Source organism: Artemia franciscana, chromosome 2 (assembly GCF_032884065.1).
Source record: "Artemia franciscana chromosome 2, ASM3288406v1, whole genome shotgun sequence".
NCBI classification, from domain to species: domain Eukaryota; kingdom Metazoa; phylum Arthropoda; class Branchiopoda; order Anostraca; family Artemiidae; genus Artemia; species Artemia franciscana.
This window is the reverse complement of record NC_088864.1, coordinates 51,514,007-51,541,821: the sequence shown is the minus strand read 5'-3', so window position 1 is coordinate 51,541,821 and position 27,815 is coordinate 51,514,007. Positions and strand designations below refer to the sequence as shown.

General features: G+C 34.8%; 1 long non-coding RNA gene across 1 annotated transcript; it reads left to right on the top strand.

Moving 5' to 3' along the window:
* LOC136043332 (uncharacterized) lies at positions 1 to 25,256 on the top strand. Its single transcript, XR_010621586.1, has 3 exons — positions 1 to 84; positions 14,658 to 14,788; positions 24,814 to 25,256. It is a non-coding gene; the product is annotated as an uncharacterized LOC136043332 (long non-coding RNA).
* Positions 25,257 to 27,815: the final 2,559 nt, after the last annotated feature.

The following is a 27,815-nucleotide window of genomic DNA, read 5'->3' as shown; positions in this document are numbered from 1 at the left end:
GTTTCAATTTAATCACTTAGCAGCAATTCATATTGAAGAAAATGGCGGGGTGGGAGCAGAAATTATCTTTCTAAATCATATTATGTAAGTTGAATGTTTGTACTTTCTTGTATTTTAGAGTCTAGTATTTCTTGCAAGTCAAAGATGTGCTCAAGTTCATTTTAGTACTAAAATAAGTTACAAAATGTCAGTATAGACAAATGCTCTTTAGTAATTGATGCTAAAACTTAGTTCTACTGCTTGAAATGAAGGTAAAATTCTAGTTTATTGACTTCAGATTATCTTGGAAATCGGTTAGGTTAGGGAAATGAAACTTTCAGGAATGGGTCTAAAGAATATCCCAGAAGTATTTTGAAGTAGCCTACCTACCTCCACTCCTCCCTCTACAGGTTCTTGACCTTTGATGACCATTTAAAAATATGTGTGTCATAAAGTGAAACCTTGTAAAATAGATCTTCTGCTCGAATGAAGGGTAACTTTATAGCAAATAGTATAACTGGCTTTCATATGAAGTGAGAATACCACCTGATGCTTTTTTTATGCTCTTTATGAATATATTATAATTGCTTCAATCAGAAATCCAGATCTAAGCACATTTTAACCTAAACTTACCTTGTTATAAATAATTTTAGCACTGAGAAAATGTAGCATTATTTTTTTTATGGAAAAGATTGTGCTGATAAAAAGTAGTAATAATCTACAGAAAATGAGCAATAAGTCATGCTCTAATTGAAAATTAGTCATTTTCAAGAGCTCAAAAAGTGCTTAAATCTGAATTTCTTGTAGAAGCAATTATTACTTTTTTAAAGAGCATAATAAAAGGCATTGAGTGGTCTATTCACTTTATATGGAAGTCAGCTATACTGTTGGCTATAAATTTACTGAATGAAGCGCAACAAAATTGTTTTCAGCCTCACAACTTTGCTCAGTCCCAATTTTTAAGGTTTTAAAGATGTGCAAATATATTTCCTAAATTTTGAAGGAAAAAACTTTGATTTGACTCAGAATTCTACTCAAATAACTGGAATTGCATTTTTGAGAACTACAGGCAGAGAAAAACCTACAGGTAACTGAAAGTTAAGATAAAATGTTATTTTGTCAAAATTTCAATTGGTATAGAATAGAAAGAAGGAGTAGAGGTGGGTACTTCAAAATACCTTCCTGGGATATACTTTAGACTTTAGACCCATCCTTGAAAATTTAATTTTTGTAACCAAACCCCATTCCAAGATAGCCTAAATTCAATAAGCTAGAATTTTATCAAAATGAACATTAGGGTAAGACAACCAATACTGGGTCACTTGTATCACTCTGCCTATTCTGGGACAGAATCTTTGATTGGATTGCAACATGTCTAATACTGGGATAAAAGACTTTAATCTTGGACACCCAAACCAAGTATTGGACAGACCCAATCTGTCAAAATGGTAACACTTATAATATGCTAAGAGTTAAGATAAAAAATTAAGGTAAGATTTAAAAATTTTGATTATTTGTTAACATGGTTTTAGTGTTATTTTTATCTTCACTTAATTTATTTTAACTTATTCTAGCTTAACAAATTTACAAATTGACTTATATTTGATAAAGATTTTTTTCAAGACATTTGGTGATTTATATAGTAAAATTATAATAATTGTAAAAATTAGTCTTTTGCTTGTTAATTCCTCTTCTTACTGATGCAATAATATTTATATCCCTTATTAATTACTATTGAAATAAATATAAAATCCAGGTGGCATCAAGTGAAAATTTTTCTTGAAAAGAGGAGGTTGGTCAAATAAGTTTGGGAATCATAGATCTAGACCTAAGTAAATAGCAACAAAGATCACACTGCTTTACCATCACAAACAGCTAAAACAAGAAGAACAATAGGGAATTTCTCAAGACTGATGGAAACAAGAAGAATGGATATTTTAGCCCTATGTCCAAAGGATGTATCATCTCAGGAATGCCTAAATATATAAGAAGAAAAAACTTACAGGATAATGTTTTTGTCTAAACTAAAAAAGTAAAATCTATTGTTGGTCAACTGCTCCCCCATAAGCAAGATGCAAATAGCAACTAAGACCACACTGCCTTTCCATCACAAACACCTGAAACAAGAAAAACAATTGGGAATTTCTCAAGACAATGGGAAACAAATTAGAATGAATATTTCAGCCCCATGTCCAAGGGCCGTCCTCAGCAATACAGAAATATATAAGAAAAAAAAACTTAAATAGGATTAGCATGTGAATATCCTTATTGTTCTTCTTGTTCTAGGTCTTTGTGATAGAAAGGTAGTGTGGTCTTCATTGTAATATGTGTCTTGCTTATGTAGAGCAGTTGACCAATGATCTATTAATCCTATTGTGTTTTTTCTTGATCCTATTGTGTTTTTTATAGGATTCTAATCCTATTGTGTTTTTTCTTGATACAGTCCTATATTTTTGTATTGCTGAGGATAACCCTTGGACATAGGGCCAAAATATTTGTTCTAATTTGTTCTCTGCTATCTTGAGAAATTCTATATTGTTCTTCATGTTTTAGGTATTTGCCTAGAGCTAAGCAAAAAGCAGGTTATTCATAGTTGCAGTAGAATGATGTTGTAAAGAAAGATTTAAGGGAAATTAGAACTTTCTGGGAGGGTGTAAAGCAGAAGGATTTGAATAGATACAGATGGAGGAGGATTGTGTATTATTGGTTGCCTCAGGGGGCTTGGCCCTGCAGAGGGTTATTAGTAGTAGTATTGAATTTTACTACAATTGCTACTTAAACTTTTGTGCCTTGTTGGCTCCACCTCTGGGTCTGTGTACCTCATTGTCTGGAGTTTGATTATTCATGGCATTTGGGCTTTCAATGGCTGAACAGCTATTGGCTGAGATCATGTCTAAAATAGGACAAAAAAATATTCCTGTGATTAAGAATTAAGTGATTCGTGATAGTTTCTGGCTTAGGAAATTATTCAACTCTTTTTCTACTCACACAGTGAAAATACTGTTCAAAATCTATATTGTTTTTAATTTCAAAAACGGAAACCTAAATCATTTCCATAATTGACCAATCATAAAAATGCATTTGGAAGTTTAAAGAAGCTCAATTGAATAAACTAATGACAGGACTACCCAGTTGCACTGCACTCCTGGATAATTTAGTTATTACTAAAAATTTGACTTTATTATGGCTTGACCATAATCATAAAGAAACAAGGGCTAAGAGCTCAAATGGCACTTGTAACAGGTTGGAAGAGCCAAGAGCTCATATGATATGAACTCTGGCAAAATTCTAAGAATCTATAGATTCTTTAAAAGGAAAATCAGAAGTTTAATGAGGTTCAGGATTTAAAATAAGTGTTCTGAGTCACAAGGTCCTTCTAAATGTCAAAAAGCATTAAGATTTGACCAAACACTTGTAAGTTAAAAATACCTCAATTTTTCTAATTTTCCTCTCCCCAGATGGTTGAATTGGGGGAAAACGACTTTATCAAGTCAATTTGTGCAGCTTCCTGACACGCCGATCAATTTTCATCATCCTAGCACATCCAAAAGCACCAAACTCACCAAAGCACTGAACCCCACCCCCTAACTCCCCCAAAGAGAGCAGAACTGCAAACATTTACTCTGCAAATCCTACAACCTTTACAGCAAAACTAGAAACAATAACTATGCAATCTTTGTATATATTGAATTATATATATATATATATATATATATATATATATATATATATATATATATATATATATATATATATATATATATATATATATATATATATATATATATACATATATATATCATGAAAAGAGAAGTCACCAGTTTGAATGAGCTTATATTCTCATTTCATTTTTTTGCCAGTCCTGGTTGAACTTCGTTGAAGTAAGGATGCTAGGGCTATTTTTAAAAAATGTTTTTAAAAAGTGTTTTTAATCCTTCAGTTTTAATCCTCACAATTTGATTTAAGTTCTTTTATATATATATATATAGTTTCTCTCTTATTCTTGTATTGTGCTGAAGACGGCCCTTGGACATAGGGCCGAAATATCTACAGAAATAATTTCCACTGTCTTGAAATTTTCCCTATTGTCTACGTTGTATTTGTTTGTTATGGAAAGGCAGTGTGGTCTTCGTCGCTATTTTAAACCTGTGGAAAAAGCTTAGAGTGGAGGGATCAAGATGAAACTTAGCACAAGTCCTAGATGTGTGATTGACATAACTGGAACGGATCTTCTCTTTAGGGGGGAGTTGGGGTGGATGGTTAATTCTGAAAAAATCGAAAAAATGAGGTATTTTTAACTTACAAAGTAGTGATCAGATCTTAATGAAATTTGATATTTAGAAGGACCTCGTAACTCAGATCTCTTATTTTAAATCTCTACCGGATCCAGTGTCATTGGGGAGAGTTTGGTAACGGAAATCTGGGAAAACAATTAGAGTGGAGAGATCACAATGATACTTGGCGGGAAACCTAAGCACAAGTCCTAGATACGTGACTGACATAACTGAAACCGATCTGCTTTCTTTGGGGGAGTTGGGGGCGGGGGTGTTATTTAAAAGAAATTAAAAAATGAGATATTTTTAACTTACGAACGAGTGATCAGATCTTAACGAAATTTGATATTTAGAAGGATCCTGTGCTTCATAGCTCTTATTTTAAATCCCGACAGATCCGGTTGACATTGGGGGAGTAGAAGGGGAGACCGAAAATCTTGGAAAACGTGAAAATTTAGGTATCTTTATTTTACAAATGGGTTATTGGATCTTAATGAAACTTGATTTATAGAAAGATTTTATGTCTCAGATGCTCGAATTACGATTCGAATCGGATCCGGGGACATAATGGGGTGGAAGGGGGAAACAAAATCATGGAATCTGGGAATCTTGGAAAACGCTTAGAGTAGAGAGATCGGGATGAAATTTGATGGGAAGAATAAGCACAAGCTATAGATACGTAATTGACATAACTGGACCAGATCCACTCTCTTTGGGGGATATCTTCAGTGTTTTGACGAGTTTGGTGCTTCTGGACGTGCTAGGATGATGAAAGTTGGTAAGCATGCCAGGTACATGCACAAATTGCCTTGATAATAGTTGTTTCCTCAATTTGACCATCTAGGAGGCTGGAGGGAGAGGAAAAATTGAAAAAATGATGCGTTTTTAACTTTTGAATGGTTGATCAGATCTTAATAAAAATTAAGATTTAGAAGGACCTCTTGTCTTAGAGCTCTTATTTTGAATCCCAACCGTACCGGTGATATTGGGGTGGGGGAGAGTTGGAGGGAGATACGGGAAATCTTGTAAAACGCTTAGAGTGGAGAGATCGGGATAAATTTGGTGTGTAGAATAAGCAAATGTCGAAGATACGTGATTGACGTAACCAGACTGGATCCGCTCTCTTTGGGGGAGTTAAGGGTTCCAGTGCTTTGGCGAGTTCGGTGCTTCTGGACGTGCTAGACGATGAAAACTAGTTGGTGTGTTAGGGACCTGCACAAGTTGACTTGATAAAGTCGTTTTTCCTCGATTCAGCCGTCTGGGGATCCTGAAAGGAAAAGAAAAATTAGAAAAAAAATTGAATATTTTTAACTTACGAATGGGTGATTGGATCTGAATAAATCTTGATATTTAGAAGGACCTTGTGTCTCAGAGCTCTTATTAATAGTCCTGGCTGGCATTAAGCCTCTGATTTTCCTTTTAATTCAATCTATTGATTCTTAAAATTTCGCTAGAGCTCATACCGTATGAGCTCTTGAATATTGGCTCTTACGACCTCGTCACAAATGCCATATGGACTCTTAGCTCTTGTTTTTTCTTAGAGTCGGGTGTTTGAGCCTTAATTTAGTTGGATCCTAAAAATCAGAATGAGAATATTGAAAGATTCTCCAGTGGTGTAGAGATGCTAAAAACTACAAGTGCTATTGATTTTGTTGTGTTGCTCGTCTAGGCAAGAAATCTTTTGAGCGAGCTGAAAATAGGTTTAATTCTATTCTATTTCATTGAAAAAGAGAAACAACTGTAACCAAAATAGTTATGTTCCTTTTTATCCCAAAAGTCTTTGCATAGCCCTTTAAGCAACTTTCTGGATTGGCTCTCACCTCTAGCCTATTTCCAAGAAATGTCAATGGTCTTTACACCTAGAAAAATTATGAATACTGCTATGGCATTCCCGGCAAGCATCACAGCCCCCTTTGCGTGGGTTTCAAGAAGTAAGCAAGCCAACTATACCACGGTGTTACTGGAAGTGAGGCAACTTCGAATATGGCAACAAAGTCAAAAAATCTACAAGTCTAATCCTTGAAAAACCAACTACAGTAATAAAACAAGCAAAATCAAGAATCACTATTGATTGTGTTAACGCATAGAATAACTGTATACAAGGTGCAAGGATATCGCCAGGAAATGTTGGTTTGACCTACTTTAACCTAAAATATGAAGAAAAACGCACAATTACGCACTCACCTTCTACTTATGGTACAAGGATGTAGCCAGGAAATGTTGGTTTGACTTATTCTAACCTAAAATATGAAAAAAGCACACAATTACGTACTCACCTTCTACTTATCTATTACAAAAAACATTTTTTTTTCAATTGAATGACTTCAACTAAAAATAATATTTTACTTGGAATTTTTATGAATACCTTATACAACAATGATAACGGTAAAATTCGAGTTAATTGACTTCTTGCTATCTCGGAAAGGGTTTAGGTTACGAGAATGAAACTTTCAGGGGTGGGTCTACAGGCTAAAGTATATCCCAGGAAGGTATTTTGAACTACCTACGTCCACTCTTTCTCCATCTAGAGGGCCCTGACCTTTGATGAACTTTACAAATATGTGTGTTACAAAAGTGAAACCTTGCAAAATAGATCTTCTGCTTAATTGAAGTACAACAAAATTGTTTTCAGCTTCATAACTTTGCTCACTCCCATTTTATAAGTTTTTAAAGTTATGGAAATACATTTCCTAAATTTTGAAAAAAAACATTGATATGGCTCAAAATTTTACTCAAATAACAGGAATTGCATTTTCAGAACTAAAAGCAGAGAAAAGGCCACTAGTAGCCTAACTGAAAATTAAGGTAAAATATTGTTTTGTCATAATTTCAATAGGTATAAAACCTGTCATGTAGGCAAATTTCAGGGCCCTCTAGAGGGAGAAAGAGTGGATGTTGGGTACTTTAAAATACCTTCCCGGGACATAATTTAGCCTGTAGATCTATCCCTGAAAGTTTCAGTTTCCTAACCTAAACCCTTTCCGAGATGTCTGTAAACCCTACTGTGTCTGTGTGTGTGTGTGTGTGTGTGTGTGTGTGTGTGTGTGTGTGTGTGTGTGTGTGTGTGTGTGTGTGTGTGTGTGTGTGTGTGTGTGTGTGTGTGTGTGTGTGTGTGTGTGTGTGTGTGTGTGTGTGTGTGTGTGTGTGTGTGTGTGTGTGTGTGTGTGTGTGTGTGTGTGTGTGTGTGTGTGTGTGTGTGTGTGTGTGTGTGTGTGTGTGTGTGTGTGTGTGTGTGTGTGTGTGTGTGTGTGTGTGTGTGTGTGTGTGTGTGTGTGTGTGTGTGTGTGTGTGTGTGTGTGTGTGTGTGTGTGTGTGTGTGTGTGTGTGTGTGTGTGTGTGTGTGTGTGTGTGTGTGTGTGTGTGTGTGTGTGTGTGTGTGTGTGTGTGTGTGTGTGTGTGTGTGTGTGTGTGTGTGTGTGTGTGTGTGTGTGTGTGTGTGTGTGTGTGTGTGTGTGTGTGTGTGTGTGTGTGTGTGTGTGTGTGTGTGTGTGTGTGTGTGTGTGTGTGTGTGTGTGTGTGTGTGTGTGTGTGTGTGTGTGTGTGTGTGTGTGTGTGTGTGTGTGTGTGTGTGTGTGTGTGTGTGTGTGTGTGTGTGTGTGTGTGTGTGTGTGTGTGTGTGTGTGTGTGTGTGTGTGTGTGTGTGTGTGTGTGTGTGTGTGTGTGTGTGTGTGTGTGTGTGTGTGTGTGTGTGTGTGTGTGTGTGTGTGTGTGTCTGTGTGTCTGTGTGTCTGTGTGTCTGTGTGTCTGTGTGTCTGTGTGTCTGTGTGTCTGTGTGTCTGTGTGTCTGTGTGTCTGTGTGTCTGTGTGTCTGTGTGTCTGTGTGTCTGTGTGTCTGTGTGTCTGTGTGTCTGTGTGTCTGTGTGTCTGTGTGTCTGTGTGTCTGTGTGTCTGTGTGTCTGTGTGTCTGTGTGTCTGTGTGTCTGTGTGTCTGTGTGTCTGTGTGTCTGTGTGTCTGTGTGTCTGTGTGTCTGTGTGTCTGTGTGTCTGTGTGTCTGTGTGTCTGTGTGTCTGTGTGTCTGTGTGTCTGTGTGTCTGTGTGTCTGTGTGTCTGTGTGTCTGTGTGTCTGTGTGTCTGTGTGTCTGTGTGTCTGTGTGTCTGTGTGTCTGTGTGTCTGTGTGTCTGTGTGTCTGTGTGTCTGTGTGTCTGTGTGTCTGTGTGTCTGTGTGTCTGTGTGTCTGTGTGTCTGTGTGTCTGTGTGTCTGTGTGTCTGTGTGTCTGTGTGTCTGTGTGTCTGTGTGTCTGTGTGTCTGTGTGTCTGTGTGTCTGTGTGTCTGTGTGTCTGTGTGTCTGTGTGTCTGTGTGTCTGTGTGTCTGTGTGTCTGTGTGTCTGTGTGTCTGTGTGTCTGTGTGTCTGTGTGTGTGTGTGTGTGTGTGTGTCGACTGACGTCATGTTTTCGACTGACGATTTAGTTTTGGTTACTATTGAGTGACTATGCTAAATATTGGAAACAGTACAGTCAAGGCATTGACCTTTTGAATAAACTCTATACGTAAGTATTATTCATAGTGACTAAATAATCGACAGTTATGAATACTAGAATTCATGGATTATGAATATAGTGACTAAATAAATACTAGATATTGTATCTTCTCTACATAAAGAAAGATGAATTTTCGGAAAGGTTTTGTTAAGTGTGTATTCGGCTTTGAGAGACTAAAAAAATGATTTATAAGGATTCTCGATCCCCTGTTCAAGAAGCTTTCAGCAGGGGTGGCTCCAGAATTTGATATAATAACCAGGGATGTATCCAGTTTTTTGGGGAGGAGGATGTATAAAAGGAATTTTCGGGGGGAGGGACTTTACGAAAAGAACCTTCAAAAACGCATCAAAAATTGATCATCTTTGTTACATTTTTATGAGTCAGACAAACATTTCGGGGGGAGGATTCAAACCCCCTAACACTTCCTCCCCCTGGATACGGCCTTCATGATAATTCTGCAAAATGTTGTAAACTTGTGCTCCGCATGAAACAGAACCATTATTGTCTTTAAAAAAAAATTTTGGATGTTCTAGTCAAAAGTTATATATATATTTAAAAGGGTACATAAAAATAAGCGCGCTTGACTTAAGACATCTTGTTAGATGTTTATAACTTTTCAACAGTGAATTTTTGAAAAAGAAAAAAAAAGAAAATTTATGCTTCATTTTGCAAGGCAGCCTTGTTTTGTATATTTTGGTTTTTCTTATAGAAGACTGTTTTCTTTAAAATAGCATTTTAAGGGGAGAGATTTGGGATCACCCTTGCAGATGTTCATGGCTCTCATGCAACCGGAGTAAGTTATCTGTTGTGGGTTTTCAGATTGAGCTCCCTAAACACTTGAAAATGTATTCTATTGAGCGTTTTTTCTTCTTTTTGTTTCCTCTCTCCTTCTTATATTATTTCGCTGAATTTTGTATATTAATGTTAAAACTTAAGGCATTGATTAATTCAAATTTAAGATGATCTTGTTTGAAAGTGAATTTGGGAAGAAAAAAGGCAGTGGTTTCAAGAAGGGAGGCGGGGGTAAAGGAATATTTTTCCTCCAATTTTTTTTTCTTTCCTCCCCCTCCCCTCCCCCCCGGTTTCGAATAATACCTTTGGTTAAATATTTTCATTGCAAATGGTTTTTCTGTCATTTTCATTGGCAAAGGAAAAAAAGATAAAGCTCCATTGGAAAGGGAAAGCTCCAAAGCTTGATTCAGTTTGTAAATCTGATTCGCAAAACTAAAGACGACTATGCTGATTATTTTATGTGGTTATCTTAATTGTATGAAGGTTGATATACCTAAACTGTGATTTTTGAGATTCGCTTATCATGTTCGAAATTTACAACATGACGTTCCCCGTTCAAAATGTCTCTTCTACTCCTATAATCTTTTAGTTTTAATGATTTCATTCAAATTTTTTCGCAAATTTCTGTATATTTTCTGCCCCTCACCCCCCTTAAACTCGCTGCTTATGTGTCTGGAAGTACAATAATGATCTGAACTTCTTTTATTTAAGATCAGAGCGATACAGGTAAGGAATTTCCAAAAAGAAAGGTCAAGTAATAAAATGGGATATGGCAAAAATGAGCTTTGTGGAGGTTGTTGTATAAATTCACAATTGTTAAAAAAAATTCAATTTCTCGTTTGACTTTAGTTAGTGGATTGAACTTAGATAAATGTCTTTATTTAGCTCTAAATGGGTACCAGGAGAAATCTGGGGAAGGTAAACAGGAAGGGTGTGCAAAAGCATAGGATAACTGGCCCTCACCCCCCCCCCCCCCCCATTGTACTTCCTGGCTGAAGGGCCTTGAGATGGAGATCAGCACCGCTGGTTTGGACCTTAAGGATCTATTGCCGCATCATTTACCTTTACCTTTTTAGATAAATGTCTTTACCAATGAATTCGTCGTGAAAGTTTGAACCAAGAATGCATTTATTTATAGTTCTGTTTATAAGTTCGGGGTGTCTCAGGGGATTTTCTTTTGTATTGTTATTTCTGAAATCTCAAGCGATAATAATTATTTTGCGTTTATTTTGTGTGTTCTTCTGTCCGATGGTTTTATTCGAAAATTCTGATGCCAGCGTCCTGTGAAATCCCAGAACTGATCCTGAAGGAATAGACTAGTTGAGTAAGTTCAAAAGTAGCCTTTAACGTCCTATCACAAGCCAATATGGGCAGAGTTTGCACACCGGAGTCGATTGGTAAAATTTGTAAAGGAAATAAAATACAAAGACAATTTTGTCTTGTGAATAAAAATACAAAATTTCGAAGTTGAAAATATAAACATTATGCCATGAGTGGCAAAACGGGAGTGGGGTGAGGAAGAGGACATATACAACATATCAACGATGTACGGGGAAAAGTACTTCTATGCCTTTCTATGGAAAATTTTATTGGTGTAAAAAAAGGTTGTTTTTTTTTTGCTAAAGCAGAACAAGAGAGACGAGGTCGAAGTAGGGGGGGGGAGGGGGTATTTGACTAACAAATAGCTTTTTCTAGGTTTATGAGGGCCACTGTTGAGGAAACGCAAAACATTTCTATTCTCCGTTCCCTGAAGGTTACCAGTTTTGCTCTCTAAAGAGGGAGATATAATGGACTTCACAATTAAGATAATTCTTAGACACCTTTTTTTGGACTGCCTCTATTTTGACTGAAAATCCATTTGAAATGCCAGGCTGCTCAACAAGACAGATGCCCTCGAGGATTAAGTTTTCAAGAGAGAAAAATTCTCAAACAATGCAACTAAGGACATTAACTTTTTAAGGAGCCTAAGGAGGAAAAATGTAGTGTTTGCGCCTTTTAAAATATCGTTAGTATGGTGACCTCATTTTAAACCTCTTTAGATTGTAATACCAATAATTTCCTAGTAATAAATAACATTTCAAGGGGGACGAAATATAGGGTTAAGCCTGCAGTATGATCACTAAGGAGGCTAAAGCTTCACTCTCATTGTGGAGACGGTGGTTCATTTTGGACAATTATACATTATTTAAAAAAGCAAATAAACCAAATTAGCTCTTTCTCAAAGCATTGTTCTGCAAAAGCTAAACTTGTATTTAAATTTTTTGGTTTGAGGGGGTGCTAGCCATCCTCAAATGTGGGACAACCTTGTGTAGCGTATTAAAACGGACAGAAAACTGATGAAAACATTTTTTTAGTTCAAAATAAAAAATAGTATTAAAACTAAATAACGATATAAATTATTCCGGACTTTTTGTTCCCTACTACAGCAAAAGTGAAAGTGAAATGGGTTTAAAAAGCTGTTTTTTTTCACCATACCTTACGAATGGAGCTGTTTATTGATGTACGTTTACTTTAAACAACAAAACTTTCACTTCAATGTTTTAAAAGGCAATCGGTGAATTTAACACTTGCATAAACCCCGTTGACTACATTTGTTGTACTCACAAATGCTTTCACTGTAGAGGGCGAGCTAAGGAGGGAGCAGCTCCCTTCATATGTTGAATAATTTCTGTTCGTTTTGTGTTTTATTGTTGCTCTTTGCTTTTGCTAAAAGTAAACTCGCGTTATTTATTTCTTTTACTTCTTTTTTCCGCCAGGGCTACCAGCATAGAGAGATCTTCAGTGACTCATAAAAATTATTACTTATATTTATGTGCTTATTGTAAATTCATCTTAATAACTCCATCATAAAGTGCCATGGGGCACCAAAGAGACCCTCTTTGTTCCATTTCTGGCGTGATAAGACTGGGAAGCATTGCAAGGGTACTATTGCAATTCCCATAGACGAAGATTGAAAAAAAAATATTCCTTATTCTATTTGATTAACGAAGAAACGAAGAAATAGTGTCGCAGAATATGTTGCAAAATGAAAGCTTGGATAGTAGTACTACCCCAATATATCGAAAATCATATCAATAAGCAAATCAGCTTGATTTCTTTGGGATAGCCTTTACGTTTCTTTAAAGAAATTATCATGTTTGATTATCTAAATTGTCTTTAATTATCTAAATCGGATAATTATAAACTGTTTTTGCTTTAAAGTTTAATGATAATTTCACATAAAAAGTAGATAACTTTGAAGACCACCCTGCCTTTCCATGGCAAAAGTATAACAGTTCAAAATAGGGATGAAACCTTTTAATCGATGTGAACAAATATAAAAATTTTCACTGGATATTTCGGACACATATACAGTGTTCATCATCAGCAGTAAATATCTCTTCACTGTCGATTAAAAGGTTCCATCCTTATTTTGAACTGTTATACTTTCGACATAAAAAGTGCAAAAGGTGTGTAATGTTAGCGTCTCTTATTTTCTAAAGCTTAGAGCCAGGTGTTAACAAAGATTCAAAGCTGCCAGTAGCAGAATTCAACGGTATTCCAAGAGTTGCCGACGCTTAAGAGCACAACTTGTGTTTTGACAGCTAATCTTTGAGCAAAAAGAGTTTTATACATAAAAATGGTATTTTCAGACAAAATTTGCCAACAAATTCAAAAACTGCCAAGTAGCATTGCTACTTTGCTACCCTTGACGGGGTAGCAAATTATACTTTCCCTTTTTACCAGAAATTATACTACCCTTTTCCATTACGGCTTAGTACTGAAGTGATCTATGCAGCCATAAGTTGAAAGAAAGTAGATAACTTTATGTAGCCGGCTTTTTTTTCTGGGTGGATTCATTTCAAATTTTAGATCCCGTCTGGCTGGCATTTATTGCCAAGACATTTGCTCTTTTAGAATCAGAGGTATATTGAGGTAGTGTAATTTCATATGTTGCGTACAAACATGTTTATTGATAGTATATACTATTTTCAATAAGCTTGGCTGGAAATTTTAAAGAATTACTATCTATAATAAGTATAATTACTATTTGAATTTACTTTAATTGTCTTTTTACTTTTTTAAAAGTAAAAAAAGAAAATTCTACTTTTCTGAACAACTTTCTTAGTCCCTGACAGTTAAAGTCGACCTTTTCTAAAAAGTGAATTATTATTTAAGCAACAAATTCAGCCACAGATAAGGATACTCAGCGACAAATCGATACATGGAATAAGATTAATACCAGTTAATTACAAAATTAAAATAAAAGATTTTTAGTCTAAAGCACTATCAGAAAAATGCTAACAAGTACATTCATTATATGTTTCATAATTTTGCCTCAATTGATTTATATCGAAATGGATCAGATTTTTTTGCTCAGAAGGGGAAGCGTTCTTACATCTGAAAGATGCGAGAACTCGTCTTAATATATAAACGGAATCATTAAAATTCTTACTTACATCCTGAATTACTTGTACAACACTCAAGACGATCTCATTTACATAAGGGCTGACATCGTTAGGGACTAAGTTAGGGACTTAGTCCCAAACAGGACATCGTTAGGGACTTAGTCCCAAACAGAAAATTTTGTTGTAAGAAGAGTTTTGAAACAAAATAGAGATAAAAAACAACAACAATTAGATTAAACAAGTTAACTCATAGTTGAGGATCATATAAACTAATGAAATAATTAAAATGGTATACAAAACAAAGGGAAAAAAGAACCTCACATCTGATAAACTATAGTTGTTGTTTTAAAGACAATTGAAACACGAACACAAGGCAAAAAACTGCTGCATAATATTTTATGTATTGTGTTTTAATGTTTTACACACTTGTAAACACTGTTACACTGAGTTTACTTTGTTAAACACTTTATTGTGTTACACTGGTGAGGGACTTAATGCAGTGGTAAACTTCTTTAAGTTCGCCATAACCTTTTTCATTTTACAAAGTTTGATATATTTTTTTTTTCACTTTATTAATCTATTCTTATTTATGGTATTATAATTGTTTTATTTCAGGTGTTGCTATATCATGCACTTTTAGAGGCACATAAACGATAAACTTAATCAGTACCTACATATGTTTTTTATACTTCTTTTTTTTCTCTCTTGGCCCGTTTCCATAATTAATTTGTATTATAATCAGGTGAATTTGTACTTCGAAGAAATCAAAGGATCTTATACTGGTTGGCAGTTGGCTATAACAGAGCTGACGAGAACAGAAGAAGATGATCCCCATCAATGAGAGATTTTCTACTTCAATGGCTCCATGATATGGTGAGTTGGCTACATTTTTTTGCAATTTTCTCTTTGTGAATTGAGGCATCTGGTCAACTCTCTGAAACTGCTCAAAACTACTTTTTATGAAAAATGACACTGTATTAGGTATTACGACCTTTAATCGACACTTTAAATCTGAAGCTTGAAGTCGTAAACCTAAAGCTTTGTAGTAAATTACCCGATGTCTCCTGTACAGTGATTAGTCACCTTTGATCTAGAGATGGAAAGCTCTGAAGATGGAAGTACAGTAAAAAATCATTCTAGCTTTGGGTTACCACTGTCAGGTTTTCTCCAAAAACGACGTGAATGTGGTGCTCTCGGGTCTTGTCTATCTTCTCATGGTCAAGATTACTGTGTTTGTTCCGTTATTTTGTAGGTCATGTTTGGTTTATTGTCAGCTGATATAGCTCTATGATAACTCTCTGGAACTGCTCAAAGCTACTTTTTATGAAAAACGGCACTGTATTAGGTACTACGACCTTTAATCGACACTTTAAATCTGAAGCTTGAAGTCGTAAACTTAAAGCTTTGTAAATTATTCGGTGTCTCCTGTACAGTGACTAGTCACCTTTGATCTAGAGATGGAAACCTCTGAAGATGAAAGTACAATAAAAAGTTATTCTAGCTTTGGGTTACCACTGTCAGGTTTTCTCCAAAAACGGCCGTGAATGTGGTGCTCTCGGATCTTGTCTAACTTCTCGTGGTCAAGATTACTGTGTATGTTCCCTTATTTTGTAGGTCATGTTTGGTATATTGTCAGCTGATATTGCTCTATCTTTAAAAAAACTAATCTGAATCTAAACCTTGAAGATTTCTTACTATTTGGCTCAAGCACTTGAACTGAAATGTAACTACAAGTTTAACATTGACGGTAGCTGAGAAACAGGTCTTTCCGTGAGAAATTGAGCTGTGTTTCCAAATTGTAATACTTCGTGTTTTTCTTTCCTGTACAGTTGTTTTGTCGCAATTAAATCGAAGGTATGTCTGAATCTTGTCAAAGATTTGTAATAGCTTTATAATTGAGAATTGTAGAGGACACTGCTCTAAGTTCATATTTAATATTTTTGAAGTTTGTACGTTTTTATGGCACTTGGTAAATACCTAGTGCCATGTAGCGATCGAAAATTCTGTCGGTTTCGGTTTTGCTAGTTTAGGCACTTCCAGATAAGCTAGGACAATAGAATTTGGCAGGCGTATCAGGGACCTGACCAGATAAAATTAGAAATAGTAGTTTCCTCGATTCGACCATCTGGGGAGAGTGGGGGGACGGTTAATTTGGAAAAATTAGAAAAAAATAGGTATTTTTAACTTACGAACGCATGATCGGATCTTAATGAAATTTGACATTTAGAAAGATATCGTTTCTCAGAGCTCTTATTTAAGATCTGGTGATCTTAAATGGATCTGGTGACACTGGGGAGAGTTGGAAGGGGTAACCTAAAATCTTGGAAAACACTTAGAGAGGATCGGATTAAACTTGGAGGGAAAAATAAGCACAAGTCCTAAATACGTAATTGACTTAACCAGAACGGATTCGCTCTCTTTGGGGGAGTGATCAGATTTTAACGATATCTCAAATTTAGAAGGATCTCGTAACTCAGATCTCTTATTTTAAATACCGACTGGATCCAGTGTCATTGGGGGAGTTGGGACAAGGGGGACCGAAATCTCGGAAAACACTTAGAGTCGACGGATCAGGATGACACTTGGTAGGAAGAATAAGCACAAGTCTTAGATACATGATTTACATAACCGGACTGAATCCACTCTCTTTGAGGGTGTTGGTTCGGAAACACCTAGACCACCAACACCTAGTTGGTGGGGGGGCTTCGCCCCCACCAACTATATATATATATATATATATATATATATATATATATATATATATATATATATATATATATATATATATATATATATATATATATAATTTTTCTTCAGGGTTGATTGTATTGATCCAATTGTCATATATGATCAGAAAGGAGCTCTTTCAAATGGAAAACAAAGGTTCTAGTGCCCTTTTTAAGTTACCAAAAAGATTAGAGGGCGCCTATTCCCCCATCCCAAGCTCATATTCTCCCTAAGGACATCCAAGAACAAGGTACTGAGGAGCGGACGAACCTTCATATAAAAGTAAAGAGATTGAAATATCTTATTCCAATTCTGGGGTATATATAATAAATTCTGTGGCGTTTTACAAACAAAAAGAGAATAAGCATTTTCAATAAAAAAAAATTTCCAACGCCAAAACACATATTAAAAGTGCTCTTTGAAGTGTTATGGATAAGCTTAATCTTATGTACAAAACCATTTTAAAGATAAACTTACTAGTTGTTAATTAGACTCCGTTGAAAATGGTATCATTACAAGACTATACTTCTGCTTATCTTAATAAATAATAAACCAAAAAGATTTTGACATTCCTCCAAATGTTAAATGTAATTATTGATTTTTTTTATTTTTTCTTCTTTTTTTTTGTTTTCTTCTCCTTTTTTTTTTTTTTGTTTAGTTATTTTTATAGAAGATAGTGTAACAGACAGACATAATACATGTTTATATATAAAATAATATAGAATATATGGATTATGTCTTATTTGAATGACTCTGGTGCCTGTCTGAATCCTAGGAGTTAATTCTTTACCATATATGTTCGTCTTAATGTAGAATACTTCAGAGAATGAATCTATTATTCATTAATCATTAGTTAGAATGAATAAATTCATTAGCTAGAATGAATTTGTTATAAAGTGGTCGCGAAGGGATTAAAATAGAATTTAATGCCATGTCAGGTTTTGTAATAAAAAGCGTGATAATAGTGAAGGTGAGGGGTTCTTTTGAAGGAAACATGAGAAAGAAATGACGCCATTCGATTCCCTATTACTCTTTTTCCAAAACATCATATTTGTTCTGTTATAAAAGCAAATCTTCTCTTCCCCCCTCCCACCTCGTAATAGTCCCTGTGGCTCTTTGGTTGATACAAAACTGCATAAAACACTATCAATGAAATTCATAGTATATTGTATGCAACAGGTTTCTAAAAATCAAACTTGTATCTTTTTTCAAACAGTTCGTGGTTACGAACTGTAGTAGGAGTAACCCGCCTCAATAGTAACTGAAACTGTAAAAAACGGTATTTTGATACCAATAGTTACATCAAAAGAATCGAATTTAAATGCTGATTTTAAATATATAAGCTTCATCAAGAAATCATCAGGTTTTTTACTGTTTTAAAAAGTTGAGAGAAAGAGTCAAACTTTAGCGTAGAGAGCGGGGCGTTGAGGACGGAACAGCTTCATTCATATACGGAGTAATTTCTGTTCGTTTTAAGTTTTAATGTTGCTCCTTACTTTCAGTTACTTTCTATCAGAAACTTATTTTCTGATAGAAATCAGACTACTCCTCCGCTGAAAAATCCTTCCTCGCCAAGGATATATTCTATAAACAATTCAATCGTGGTGAAAATTTACCCTGGACAATTACCTTTAATATCTCCATGCGTAAAATTAAGTAGGTTATGAGATTGCAAGACATAAGAAGCATTTCCTATTGGAATTCCTCCAAATTCTCGTGGTATAAAATTTTCCCTGAGAAATTTCCCCCTGGAAACTTCCTTCCCCATGAAAAATTATCCTTGTTGGGGGGGGGGTTATATAGGAGAGGGGGTCTCATAGGAGAGGGAGAGAGTCAGTTCAAGGTAGATTCAATGAAACCTGTACATAAAGCTTGACCTACAAAACGGACAAAACAGAGTGATTTAAGCTACATGTTAACATATACAGCGATCATCATCAGTAGATTTATTCTACTGATTATCGATAACTGACTCATCAGTAGTAATTCTACTGATGAAGATCACTGTATATGCGATAGAGGTATCTGGACTTTTTTTTACTCTAAATAAATGGATTTATCCCCACTTGAAAATTTATTTGTTCGTCATAGAACGATAGTGTGGTGTAAGACGAGAATACCCAATTTAAGGTGTTATGTCAAAAATAGTCCATGAACCTTTTGAATGTAATACTAAAAAACTTTTCATATAATATCTATATATAATATATTATATGAAATATAATATAATATATATATGTGTGTGTTGTGTATGTGTGTGTGTGTGTGTGTATGTGTGTGTGTGTGTGTATGTGTGTGTATGTGTGTGTGTGTGTGTGTGTATGTGTGTGTGTGTGTGTGTGTGTGTGTGTGTGTGTGTGTTTTAAAACAGTAAAAAACTTTAGCATAAAGAGCGGGGCATTAGGTTGAACTTATAGTAGTTCAATTCCTAATTATATAATAGATAATAGTACAATTCCTAATTCAGCTGCAAATGAAACTTTTTATGGCACTTGATATTAACCAAGTGACATATAGCAATCGCCAATTCTTTCGGTCTGTCGGTCTGTCTGTCGGTCCTAGTTCGTTATCATGAACTCTAACCGTTTTCCAACAGCGCATATCTCCACCTAGTGTTTTAATGGTCAATAATTGAAAAAAACGATAAGACAATCTTTTTGCTCTTTGTTTGAATTATAAGCTCGCCATGGATCTAAAATTCTCTATTAGCTCTCTTTTATTTATTTATTACAACCATTGAATGTTTATGAGCTGCTGTTTATAATTATTTGTGGCATAAGGTGATAGAGTTTCTATGGGTATCAGTGAATTATATTTGCTTGTTTTTTTTTTATATTTTCTCCTTATTCTATGATTCGACACAGGAAGTACAATATACACTTTTTGCTTCCAATTTGCTATTTAATACTACTGCTACTAATAACACACTGCAGCACCAAGCCACCCGAGGCCAACACAGCTACGCGTGCTCCTCCTCCAATCTAATCTATTTAAAGCCTCGGTCTTTACACCCTCCCAGGAAGTTCCCATTTCCTTTAAATCTTTATTTATGACATCCTCTCAACCCAGACAAGGACGACCTGCTTTCTGTGTAGCCCCACACGATTGACCAAAAAGGGAAATCTTAGGTAATCTGCCATCCTTCATCCGTAGAACGTGGCCTAGCCATCTCAATCTTTCTTTCATTATAGCCCTAGAAAGTGGGATTGAACTAGATTTTTCGTACAACCTACTGTTTGAAATACAGTCAGTCAGCCGGGTACCCAGAAAAATCCGTAGGCAATTTCTCTGGAGAATATCTAGTAAATTTTCATCTGCTTTTCGGAGCGCCCATGCTTCAGAGCCATATTTACAACTGTCATCACTGTAGCTTCCAATATTCTAATCTTGGTTTGCAGATTTATCTTTTTATTCTTCCAAACTTTTTTTTTAACTGTGAAAAAACACTCGAGCCTTAGCTATTGTACTTTTAACATCTTCACTGCTCCCCCTGCTATTTAATAGACATGAAAAATATTCCATGAGAGGGAGCAGGAATATTATACACTTTATATAAATTTCAGAAGAAAATTTGTATCTTTTTAACTTGTCTCCCAATAGTCATCGGTTCCAATTCTAACAGCCTTTTGATGTTTGTCTTATCAAAAGCCGTCGGGAAACGAACGTTTTCAACAATATCTATCCTTCCCTCTCTTTCTCTTATTGAATTATTATAATTTTTTACTTAATTCTTATTAGTGTTTTACGAGTATTCATATTCTTTCCCCTTTTCAGGACGTAAAGCCTTTATGGATTAGTGAATTATGTTGTGTTGATGATATTTGTAATTTTTTACTGGAAAATATATCTAATATTATTCTAAAATTTGAGAAATAGAAATAGAATCTTTTTTTGTTACTTTCCATTGGCCATTTAGTAAGCAAGAAAAGTCTGCCTATGAATACTGGAAGGGGGAGGGGAGTATTGGAACATATGTAAATTTCCGAGAAGAAATTGTAAGTTTAAGAGAGAAAAAAATCTCTTGCGGTTATTTATCTAAAGACCACTGACAACAATGAAAAAAAGTAACTTAAGTTTTTTTGTAGATTCTTTTTAGCATAAATTATAATCACATTAACCCGTCGGGTTCTTTTCCCGTCGGTAAAAATATAAAATTCACTTGTTATGTCTTTAGCTAAGCTTTAGCTACGAATGAATTTCATTGGTTGATTTAGACCCGCCTTACATTTTAACTTTGACCAATAAGGAAAATGGGGTGAAATTTTAAAAAGTTTGATCAGCACTTCCTAGCGGAATTTATTAGTCTTGTGCAAGAGGAATTAAATACCTTAACCCTCAGAAAAATTCGGGAAAGAATTTGAACAAATACTTGGAAATAAAAGAATGTAGACTTATTTACTAGTTATTTCTTATTTGGCTATTATGGTTGTCACAAAGAAGGGGGAAATTTGCAAAGTGACCCGGTACTCTAGTGCCGTTCCCCATATGTATTAACATAAACAAGCATTATCTTCAATCCTAAAATCTAATATAATGAATTCTCTTTTATAGTTCAGAAACAAGAGAAAATTGTCTAAAAGCTATAGACAAAATTGAACGTCGTTGCCATATAATTTGTTCAACACAAACCAATACCTCTGTTGAACTATATCCCAACAATGTTGTCAATTATCAAAATTACTCGCGAGGGATTTGTTCCCTCGCGAATAAACGTTTGGGAAGGCATATTTTTTTTCATTTAATTACTTCAATGAAAACACCAGCGAAGTCCATTTTTCAAACATCTTGGGGGGGGGGCAAATACCCTCATTTGGCACCACTGTTTCCCTTACACTTTTCCTTGTTGCTTACACTAGGAAGAAAGAATTGTATTACTGGAAATAACCTTAAAAGTATTAAAATAAATTAACGTGAAAAAGAGCTAAATTTCTGACCAACATTTTTCTTAAAAACAAAAATAAAACTTTCATATGGCATAAGTGGTTAGAGTACCTAAATTTGGGGAGATTTACTTTTTCAGTTTTGTATGTTAGGAAGTTTCTATTATTATCTAAAATTCTTTTTTATATTTTTATTTTCAAAAATAAAACCTATTTTATATGTAAATCACCATTTAAAATTACTTTTCAATTTTTAAAATTATGTATATATTGAATGAATATATGTTCCACCGAAAGATTTTGTACATTTTTGATTTCTTAAGCGAAGTGTTATAAATATATTAAAAGGATCGACGGAAACTTTTAAATTCTGTCAATTGTACCCTGGTCAATCTCTTAGCGACCTTGATTTCAGCCCCCCTCAAAAATACGATGGTTAAATAGTTTCTGAGAACAGAGATGTCCACTTCCGTCCTCAGTGTAGGAAGAAGAATAAACAAGAGCTAAGAGCTCATATGACCCTTGTGACGGGGTTGAAAGAGCCAAGAGCTCATTTGGTATGAGCTCTAGCAAAATTCTAAGAATCAATAGATTGCTTTAAAAGGAAAATCAGAGGCTTAATGCCGGTCGGAATTTAAAATTAGAGCCTGAACCACGAGGTCCTTCTGAACATGAAAATTAATAAAGATCCGATCACCAACTCGTAAGTTAAATATACTTCAATTTTTCTAATTTTTCCTCTCCCTTCAGCCTCTCAGATGGTCGAATCGGGAAAAACGACTTTATCAAGTCAATTTGTGCAGCTCCCTGACACGCCAACCAATTTTATCGTCCTAGCACATCCAGAAGTACCAAACTCGCTAAAGCACCCCACCCCCTAACTCCCCCAAAGAGAGCGGAACCAGTCCGGTTACGTCAATCGTGAATCTACGACATTTATAAGCGTTTTCCGAGATTTTCGGTTTCCCCTCCAACCCTCCCCAATGTCAACCGATCTGGTCGGGATTTTAAATATGAGATCTGAGGAAAATCAGAGGCTTAATGCCGGTCGGAGCCAATTTCTACTTTAATTTGGGCTGGTCCCTGATATGCCTGCCAAATTTCGTCGTCCTGGCTTACCTGGAAGTGCCTAAAGTAGGAAAACCGGGAGAGACAGACCGACCAACCGACAGAATTTGTGATAGCTACATGTCAAATGAAAGATACCAAGTGCCATAAAAAGTATAGATGAAAATTTTCAGGATAATATATAAGACAGCCGCCAAATTGAAAACGAAATAGAAATTTAAATAAAAATTTGCATTTAAAGGTTATTAATTGCTAATACAGACTGTACAAGAATAGTCAATGATGACACATGTACCAAGACCCAGTGTAGCTCTTCTCGAGAAAACACTTGCATTTATGTGGATTTATTGGATGTCGTATGTCCCTGAGGTCTGTGTCTATGGAATGAAGTTGCATGGCTCAATTCAACGAGACGTCTTATTTCGCGCAGTAATATTCGTTTTACCACGATCTGTGAAATACTGCACAGTCAGTTTACTAGAATCTGTTACCGATTCGAAGCAGGGATCTAGAACGACAGAATCTATGTGTACCCAGGCTGTTTGAATCGCGTATCTATATTACTATAATAGCAGCTTGAGTGTTAGAGTTGAATTTTTGAGAGTTTCTGGGGGTTAATTCAGTCCATAATTTTCAACAAGAATATAAGACGTTGGACCAAATTGACTCACCATTGACTGACCAAATTAAGGTGAATTTATAGACGAGCACGTAAACACAATAATACTTCACACAAGCGAGAAAAATTATCACTTTACCAAAAAAGAAAAAAAGCTATTTTCTCTGGATTTCACTAGCTATTGTAAACTAAATTCATTTTTATTTAGAATTGATAAAAGAAATTGTTCAGTTTGTGAATTTAGTGATGGAGAGACTTGGTATCATTTTTTTTTTTTTGGGGGGGGGGGGGTTCAAGACTTATGAAAAGGACAACATTGAGATGCAAGTCAAATCACAAAAGTTTTTGCTTCTCCTTAAAGTTTAAGTTTTTGGTTCTTATATTAAAGTTCTCTTATTTGTTAAAAAAGTTAATTTGTTTTAATATAAATCAATTTTACATACCAATAGCGGCAGAATGAAATATCGGTTCTCATCTGTTGCGCATCGAGTTTGGAGTACAATAAACAGCCTTTTTCTTTGTGAGAAAGTTTTATTCCCATTTTGCATCTCGTATCAATTTAGTAGAAAAGTGAACATTTTTAATTCTGTAGGATCGGAAAAAATTTCTAGAACTTAAAACTGGTTTACATGAATGAACTAGTGAAAAAAAAGAAGGTTTTTTGCTGATTCTGGAAATACCGTTTTTAATAAGTTCTGAGTTATAATAAGAACTGAACACAAGTAGGGAAGAATAATAAAGGCATGTACAAACCATTAGCTGATTTTTACATGTTCAACAGCATCCACAGAATTTGCTCTAATTGTTGGGTCTCATTTATCATCTGTGGTAAATTATTCAAATGAGGAGAGAGAAACAGAAGAAAGGAAGGACACCAGTGACACTGTAGACGTAGAAAAGTTTCAGTGCGTTTCGAGGATTATTTAGCTGCCTGAAACTTCAAAAGTGAAGAAAATCATCTTGTTGTTTGTCGTAAAATAAGAATCACTAAATTTTTTTAGGGGTTTGAGGTGATAATGGGAAACTTGCAAAAATATGTTTTTGCAAGTTTTATCTCGCAATAGTAAAATTTTTCGCAAAATTTTATTTTGCAATAAATAAAATTTATTTATCTGGCATATTTTCAACTTATTTTTCAATCTTCAAAAAACCAATTTTTTAAGGAAATTGGGTGGATTGGTAGGGCTGAAGCTTAGATGTGTAAGGATAATGGAAATGTCGAATTACGTTGAAGCGTTAAAACCACAGGACTTCAGAAAAATAGCATGCAAAAACTTGCATAGGAAAAAAATTGATTCCTTTGTTTGACAACACTCCAAATTCTGTCAAAGAAAAACAACGAATGCAATAGGATTTGAATCTTGATACTTGATACAATGACAGTTTTTTGAGTATAATAATAGGTTAATTGAAAAGATTGCCTAAAAATGACTAGTGGCGTTTGTAGTCTTCCTTGCACCCGGGTCAGAATTATGATCTTAACCCGATGACCCATTCTAATTGCTCCTTTAAAGTAATGATCTGTTCTTTGTTTATTTATTTATTTTATCACTTCTTTACATGTCTTTTATCTCTAATCGATTAACGTCCTTTTTCTTTTCTAGGCTAAGCAGTAGCTGAGCAGTAAATTTCGCAGTAAAAACTAACTGTGTGAGCCTGTACACTGTTGCCGTCTTTTTGTGTGATAGCCTTAATTTTCACAGAGAAAGGCGTTGCAACAGACCAGGCTTCTTGTAATGGTAAAGTTAAAATAAAAATCAAGGGCTTTCAACCTTAAATTCGCTTCATTCTCTGTAAAATTCTTGTTTATGCCTTTTTTCTTCTTCTTTTTCACATTTTAAAAGAAATAGAGCCCTTAACATTTTTGAACTAATTTTATTTTTTGCTCATTCTTTGTTAAACGAATTTACTGCTCATCACAGCTCTTCTGCTCTTCCTGAAGTCTACTCAACCAATAAATTGCATCCTGAGTCAAGAAAATAAATTGAGAAATTTAAAATATACTGATTTTGCTGATTTAAAATATACAAGTTTCATCTTTTATGTATTTATTATTGTTTTAAAAAGTAGAGTTGCAACAAAGAGTCAAACTTTAGCGTAGAGAGCTGGGTGTTGAGGAGGGAACCACCCTTTTAATATACGGAATAATTTCTGTTCATTTTAAGTTTTAATGTCGCTCCTTACTTGCTGTTAAAAAAACTTTTTTTTTGTTATTACTTAAGGAACCCTGATTAAAAGGTTGATTCAGCAAAGGTTGAAGCTCATGTTGTAATTAACATGTATATGCCTACAAATTATAACAAGAACAATCTGATTCACGATTTGCGTCTGTCTGCAAGCTTTTAGTCAGGTTTCTTAAAAAAGTGGCCTAAGAAGGATAACTTCATATACTGAGCTAATCTCCTCAACTTTAACTTAAATCATGTTGTTGCTTCGTTTGTCAGTCACAAGATCAAAGTTTTTAAAGAAGGATTCTACTCGGACCTCCTTCCTATATCTACTTTCTTTTACTCGTCCCCACCTATTACTCAAAATGTAGAATCGAGTTGGTTTTCCTACCGAAGTTTTTAATTTGAAGACTGTTCTTTATTACTACAGTTCCAGCAAGCAGTACAGGTAAATCAATCCTCTTAAGATTTTTATAGCTATCTATAAAATCTATTGCACTGTCCATGATTTGGCACTTTTTCAGTATCAGGTGGTGTTGTTGAGGTAACAGATATTTTAAATAATTCTCCATGTTTGACTATGAAAAAGAAGCCAGCATCAAAAAACTACCCCATTCAACGCTTAAAATCAATTGTTTAAGATTGTTATCGCAACTACTACTATTGGTCACGACTTTCAAATCAGACAGGCAGCTGAATATAATACGGGGTAATAAGATGGCCACCGCAAATGTATGACAAGAAAATCTTTTTCAAGAAAACCGAAAAGTTTTACTACCCTTTTTAATTGACCAATAAAATTGGAGGGCAGCTAGGCAACCTCCCTGCCAAATTTTGTTTTCTTAAATGATGCGATAAATTTTTTGAGATAGCCATTTTCTTCATCCTAGTTGAAAGGCCCAAAAACTATGCCCTTGAGTATAACATGACCCGCCCCCTCCACAGCCCCTGGGTAAAGGTGTTTAAGTTATAAAATGTATCTATTGTTTACAATAGTAGTTGCTATTAGGATGCATGTATAAATTTTCAGGGGGAGGGGGAATTTTCTGCTTGGGGTTTTCTATGGGGTTGAAGTTTCCAGGGAGTGAACTTGTCAGGGGAAATTACAGACTGTGGAAATTTGCCAGAATTCCCATACAAAAATCTTTTTGTATGCATTGCTTTCTTTTTCCCGTCTCAATCCTAAGCATGGAGTGGTTAAGAGTAATTGTTTGGGGTAGATTTTAACCGGGATTGAATTATATAGAAGATATTTCTATGGTAAGGGGGGTTCCGTCCGTGGAGGTGGGATCAGATTTCCTGGAATTATTTAAAACAACCAAAACTCAATAAAAAAAAACAAGTTTTTTTCTATTGAAAGTAAGGAGCAACATTAAAACTTAAAACACGCAGTAATAATTACTAATATGATGGGAGTTGCCCTCTCCTCAGGAAATCCATCTGTACGCTAAAGTTTGAATTGTGTCCCGATTCTTTAAGAATGATTCCTGAAACACAAAAACATTAATTAGAATAAAATGGCTTTTTTAAAAGTACTGAAAAACTTTAGCGTAAAGACCGAGGTTTTGAGGAGGGGGCAGCCCCCTTCATTTACGCAATAATTTCTGTTAGTTTTAAGTTTTAATGCCGTTCCTTACTTTCAGTTTTTGTGAAGAAGAAAATTGTATTTATTTAATTTTTACCATAAAATACACTTCATTCTAAACAAATCGTACTTAAAAATAAGTTTATTGGTCCTTAATTTAGGGACCTGGCTATTTCTTAATGGCTAAGGACGGCTAAAAATATATATTTTTACCTTAAATATGCTTTACTGGAAATAAATCATACTTACAAATAAGTTTATAGGCCTTTAACTAATGGGCCTGGCTATCTCGTATTAGCTAAGGACTGCTAAAAAATTGTTATTTCTACCAGAAAAAACACTTCAATTATACAATTGTAATTACAAATAAGTTTATAGACCCGTAATTTAGGGGTCTTTCTATATAGCAATAGCCAAGGACATTTAAGTTTTTTTATTTCTTTCATAAAATATACTTTCTTCTGCATGAATCAAATATACAAATAGGTTTATAAGCCCTTAATTATGGGACCTGGGTATCTCATAATAGCTAAGAACAGTTAAAAATTATTATTTCTACCGTAAATTACACTTCATCTTAAACAAATAGTATTTACAAATAAGTTTATATTCCATTAATTTAGGGGTCTGGCTATTTCATAATGGCTAAGTACTGCTAAAAAAAAAACTTCATTTTTAACATAAAATGCAATTAATTTTTAACAAATCGTACTTAAAATTAAGTACGATTTAAAACGATATAAAATTAAGTACGTACATAAAATTCCTTAATAAAAATTCTTAATAAAATTCAAAACTTGAATAAAATTCTTTTTATTTGGCTTGCTTTCTCTTTTCCGTCTCAATTTTATAC